Raw genomic sequence first — 6,708 nt, forward strand, 5'->3', positions numbered from 1 at the left:
GAATGCGAAAGTATGAGTCTGATGAGTGAAAATCCCAGGCCTAACCTAGACCTAACATGCTTTATCCTCTAAAATATTGATCCAAACCAGGTTTCTTTGACTGTTTCAGTGTGGTACTACATTACTACGTGATGCAATCCAGAAAAAGGCCATGATCTAGCCATCAAGTATGAGAAATATGCGAAACAATGAGCCTGATGAGAGCAAATCCCTGACCTAACCTAGACCTAACATGCGTTATCCTCTAAAATATTTAGCGACACCAGGTTTAATTGACTGTTTCAGCGTGGTACCACATTACTACGTGATACAATCCAGAAACAGCCCAGGATCTAGCCATGAAGTATGAGAAATATGCGAAAGAATGAGCCTGATGAGAGCAAATCCCAGACCTAACCTTGACCTAACATGAATTATTCTCTAAAATATTGATCGAAACCAGGTTTAATTGACCGTTTCAGTGTGGTACCACATTACTACGTGATCCAAACCAGAAAAAACCCAGGATCCGTCCAACAAGTATGTGAAAAGTGCGAAAGTATGAGTCCGATCAGTGAAAATCTCAGGCCTTACCTAGACCTAACATGCGATGTCCTCTAAAATATTGATGGAAACCAGGTTTCATTGTCTGTTTCAGTGTGGTACTACACTACTACGTGATGCAATCCAGAAAAAGCCCAGGATCTAGCCATCAAGTATGAGAAATATGCGAAAGAATGAGCCTGATGAGAGCAAATCCCAGACCTAACCCAGACCTAACTTGCGTTATCCTCCAAAATATTGATCGAAACCAGGTTTAATCGCCTGTTTCAGTGTGGTAGCACATTACTACGTGATCCAAACCAGAAAAAACCCAGGATCCGTTCAACAAGTATGTGAAGAATGCGAAAGTATGAGTCTGATGAGTGAAAATCCCAGGCCTAACCTAGACCTAACATGCGTTATCCTCTAAAATATTGATCCAAACCAGGTTTAATGGACTGTTTCAGTGTGGTACTACACTACTACGTGATCCAAACCAGTAAAAACCCAGGATCCGTTCAACAAGTATGTAAAGACTGCGAAAGTATGAGTCTGATGAGTGAAAATCCCAGACCTAACCTAGACCTAACATGAATTATTCTCTAAAATATTGATCGAAACCAGGTTTAATTGACTGTTTCAGTGTGGTCCCACATTACTACGTGATCCAAACCAGAAAGAACCCAGGATCCGTTCAACAAGTATGTAAAGACTGCGAAAGTATGAGTCTGATGAGTGAAAATCCCAGACCTAACCTAGACCTAACATGAATTATTCTCTAAAATATTGATCGAAACCAGGTTTAATTGACTGTTTCAGTGTGGTCCCACATTACTACGTGATCCAAACCAGAAAGAACCCAGGATCCGTTCAACAAGTATGTGAAGAATGCGAAAGTATGAGTCTGATGAGTGAAAATCCCAGGCCTAACCTAGACCTAACATGCTTTATCCTCTAAAATATTGATCCAAACCAGGTTTCTTTGACTGTTTCAGTGTGGTACTACATTACTACGTGATGCAATCCAGAAAAAGGCCATGATCTAGCCATCAAGTATGAGAAATATGCGAAACAATGAGCCTGATGAGAGCAAATCCCTGACCTAACCTAGACCTAACATGCGTTATCCTCTAAAATATTTAGCGACACCAGGTTTAATTGACTGTTTCAGCGTGGTACCACATTACTACGTGATACAATCCAGAAACAGCCCAGGATCTAGCCATGAAGTATGAGAAATATGCGAAAGAATGAGCCTGATGAGAGCAAATCCCAGACCTAACCTTGACCTAACATGAATTATTCTCTAAAATATTGATCGAAACCAGGTTTAATTGACAGTTTCAGCGTGGTACCACATTACTACGTGATACAATCCAGAAGCAGCCCAGGATCTAGCCATGAAGTATGAGAAATATGCGAAAGTATGAGCCTGATGAGGGCAAATCCTAGACCTAACCCAGACCTAACATGCGTTATCCTCTAAAATATTTATCAAGATCAGGTTTAATTGACCGTTTCGGTGTGGTACCACATTAATACGTGATCCAAACCAGAAAAAACCCAGTATCTAGCCATCAAGTATGAGTAATATGCGAAAGAATGAGCCTGATGAGAGTAAATCCCAGACCTAACCTAGACCTAACATGCGTTATCTTCTAAAATATTGATCGAAACCAGGTTTAATTGACTGTTTCAGTGTGGTCCCACATTACTACGTGATCCAAACCAGAAAAAACCCAGGATCCGTTCAACAAGTATGTGAAGAATGCGAAAGTATGAGTCTGATGAGGTCAAATCCCAGACCTATCCCAGACCTAACATGCGTTAGCCTCAAAAATATTGATCGAAACCTGGTTTAATCGACTGTTTCAGTGTGGTACCACATTACTATGTGATCCAAACCAGAAAATAACCCAGGATCTGTTCAACGAGTATGTGAAGGGTGCGAAAGTATGAGTCTGATGAGGTCAAATCCCAGACCTATCCCAGACCTAACTTGCGTTATCCTCTAAAATATTGATCGAAACCAGGTTTAATCGACTGTTTCAGTGTGGTAGTACATTACTACGTGATCCAAACCAGAAAAAACCCAGGATCCGTTCAACAAGTATGTGAAGAATGCGAAAGTATGAGTCTGATGAGTGAAAATCCCAGGCCTAACCTAGACCTAACATGCGTTATCCTCTAAAATATTGATCCAAACCAGGTTTAATGGACTGTTTCAGTGTGGTACTACACTACTACGCGATGCAATCCAGAAAAAGCCCAGGATCTAGCCATCAAGTATGAGAAATATGCGAAAGAATGAGCCTGATGAGAGCAAATCCCAGACCTAACCTAGACCTAACATGCGTTATCCTCTAAAATATTGAGCGAAACCAGGTTTAATGGACTGTTTCAGCGTGGTACCACACGACTACGTGATCCAAACCAGAAAAAACCCAGGATCTGTTCAACAAGTATGTGAAAAACGCGAAAGTATGAGCCTGATGAGGGCAAATCCCAGACATATCCCAGACCTAACTTGCGTTGTCCTCTAAGATATTGATCGAAACCAGGTTTAATCGACTGTTTTAGTCTGGCACCACATTACTACGTGATCCAAACCAGAAAAAACCCAGGATCCGTTCAACAAGTATGTAAAGACTGCGAAAGTATGAGTCTGATGAGGTCAAATCCCAGACCTATCCCAGACCTAACTTGCCTTATCCTCTAAAATATTGATCGAAACCAGGTTTAATCGACTGTTTCAGTGTGGTACCACATTACTACGTGATCCAAACCAGAAAAAACCCAGGATCCGTTCAATAAGTATTTGAAGAATGCGAAAGTATGAGTCTGATGAGTGAAAATCCCAGGCCTAACCTAGACCTAACTTGCGTTATCCTCCAAAATATTGATCGAAACCAGGTTTAATTGACTGTTTCAGTGTGGTCCCACATTACTACGTGATCCAAACCAGAAATAACCCAGGATCCGTTCAACAAGTATGTAAAGACTGCGAAAGTATGAGTCTGATGAGTGAAAATCCCAGGCCTAACCTAGACCTAACATGCGTTATCCTCTAAAATATTGATCCAAACCAGGTTTAATGGACTGTTTCAGCGTGGTACCACACTACTACGTGATCCAAACCAGAAAAAACCCAGGATCTGTTCAACAAGTATGTGAAAAACGCGAAAGTATGAGCCTGATGAGGGCAAATCCCAGACATATCCCAGACCTAAATTGCGTTGTCCTCTAAGATATTGATCGAAACCAGGTTTAATCGACTGTTTTAGTCTGGCACCACATTACTACGTGATCCAAACCAGAAAAAACCCAGGATCCGTTCAACAAGTATGTAAAGACTGCGAAAGTATGAGTCTGATGAGGTCAAATCCCAGACCTATCCCAGACCTAACTTGCCTTATCCTCTAAAATATTGATCGAAACCAGGTTTAATCGACTGTTTCAGTGTGGTACCACATTACTACGTGATCCAAACCAGAAAAAACCCAGGATCCGTTCAATAAGTATTTGAAGAATGCGAAAGTATGAGTCTGATGAGTGAAAATCCCAGGCCTAACCTAGACCTAACTTGCGTTATCCTCCAAAATATTGATCGAAACCAGGTTTAATTGACTGTTTCAGTGTGGTCCCACATTACTACGTGATCCAAACCAGAAATAACCCAGGATCCGTTCAACAAGTATGTAAAGACTGCGAAAGTATGAGTCTGATGAGTGAAAATCCCAGGCCTAACCTAGACCTAACATGCGTTATCCTCTAAAATATTGATCCAAACCAGGTTTAATGGACTGTTTCAGCGTGGTACCACACTACTACGTGATCCAAACCAGAAAAAACCCAGGATCTGTTCAACAAGTATGTGAAAAACGCGAAAGTATGAGCCTGATGAGGGCAAATCCCAGACATATCCCAGACCTAAATTGCGTTGTCCTCTAAGATATTGATCGAAACCAGGTTTAATCGACTGTTTTAGTCTGGCACCACATTACTACGTGATCCAAACCAGAAAAAACCCAGGATCCGTTCAACAAGTATGTAAAGACTGCGAAAGTATGAGTCTGATGAGTGAAAATCCCAGACCTAACCTAGACCTAACATGAATTATTCTCTAAAATATTGATCGAAACCAGGTTTAATTGACTGTTTCAGTGTGGTCCCACATTACTACGTGATCCAAACCAGAAAGAACCCAGGATCCGTTCAACAAGTATGTAAAGACTGCGAAAGTATGAGTCTGATGAGTGAAAATCCCAGACCTAACCTAGACCTAACATGAATTATTCTCTAAAATATTGATCGAAACCAGGTTTAATTGACTGTTTCAGTGTGGTCCCACATTACTACGTGATCCAAACCAGAAAGAACCCAGGATCCGTTCAACAAGTATGTGAAGAATGCGAAAGTATGAGTCTGATGAGTGAAAATCCCAGGCCTAACCTAGACCTAACATGCTTTATCCTCTAAAATATTGATCCAAACCAGGTTTAATGGACTGTTTCAGTGTGGTACTACACTACTACGTGATGCAATCCAGAAAAAGCCCAGGATCTAGCCATGAAGTATGAGAAATATGAGAAAGCAAGAGCCTGATGAGGGCAAATCCTAGACCTATCCCAGACCTAACTTGCGTTATCCTCCAAAATATTGATCGAAACCAAGTTTAATTGACTGTTTCAGCGTGGTACCACATTACTACGTGATACAATCCAGAAGCAGCCCAGGATCTAGCCATGAAGTATGAGAAATATGCGAAAGTATGAGCCTGATGAGGGCAAATCCTAGACCTAACCCAGACCTAACATGCGTTATCCTCTAAAATATTTATCAAGATCAGGTTTAATTGACCGTTTCGGTGTGGTACCACATTACTACGTGATCCAAACCAGAAGAAACCCAGTATCTAGCCATCAAGTATGAGTAATATGCGAAAGAATGAGCCTGATGAGAGTAAATCCCAGACCTAACCTAGACCTAACATGCGTTATCTTCTAAAATATTGATCGAAACCAGGTTTAATTGACTGTTTCAGTGTGGTCCCACATTACTACGTGATCCAAACCAGAAAAAACCCAGGATCCGTTCAACAAGTATGTGAAGAATGCGAAAGTATGAGTCTGATGAGGTCAAATCCCAGACCTATCCCAGACCTAACATGCGTTAGCCTCAAAAATATTGATCGAAACCTGGTTTAATCGACTGTTTCAGTGTGGTACCACATTACTATGTGATCCAAACCAGAAAATAACCCAGGATCTGTTCAACGAGTATGTGAAGGGTGCGAAAGTATGAGTCTGATGAGGTCAAATCCCAGACCTATCCCAGACCTAACTTGCGTTATCCTCTAAAATATTGATCGAAACCAGGTTTAATCGACTGTTTCAGTGTGGTAGTACATTACTACGTGATCCAAACCAGAAAAAACCCAGGATCCGTTCAACAAGTATGTGAAGAATGCGAAAGTATGAGTCTGATGAGTGAAAATCCCAGGCCTAACCTAGACCTAACATGCGTTATCCTCTAAAATATTGATCCAAACCAGGTTTAATGGACTGTTTCAGTGTGGTACTACACTACTACGCGATGCAATCCAGAAAAAGCCCAGGATCTAGCCATCAAGTATGAGAAATATGCGAAAGAATGAGCCTGATGAGAGCAAATCCCAGACCTAACCTAGACCTAACATGCGTTATCCTCTAAAATATTGAGCGAAACCAGGTTTAATGGACTGTTTCAGCGTGGTACCACACGACTACGTGATCCAAACCAGAAAAAACCCAGGATCTGTTCAACAAGTATGTGAAAAACGCGAAAGTATGAGCCTGATGAGGGCAAATCCCAGACATATCCCAGACCTAACTTGCGTTGTCCTCTAAGATATTGATCGAAACCAGGTTTAATCGACTGTTTTAGTCTGGCACCACATTACTACGTGATCCAAACCAGAAAAAACCCAGGATCCGTTCAACAAGTATGTAAAGACTGCGAAAGTATGAGTCTGATGAGGTCAAATCCCAGACCTATCCCAGACCTAACTTGCCTTATCCTCTAAAATATTGATCGAAACCAGGTTTAATCGACTGTTTCAGTGTGGTACCACATTACTACGTGATCCAAACCAGAAAAAACCCAGGATCCGTTCAACAAGTATGTGAAGAATGCGAAAGTATGAGT

Source organism: Colletes latitarsis, unplaced genomic scaffold (assembly GCF_051014445.1).
Source record: "Colletes latitarsis isolate SP2378_abdomen unplaced genomic scaffold, iyColLati1 scaffold0018, whole genome shotgun sequence".
Classification (NCBI taxonomy): Eukaryota; Metazoa; Arthropoda; class Insecta; order Hymenoptera; family Colletidae; genus Colletes; species Colletes latitarsis.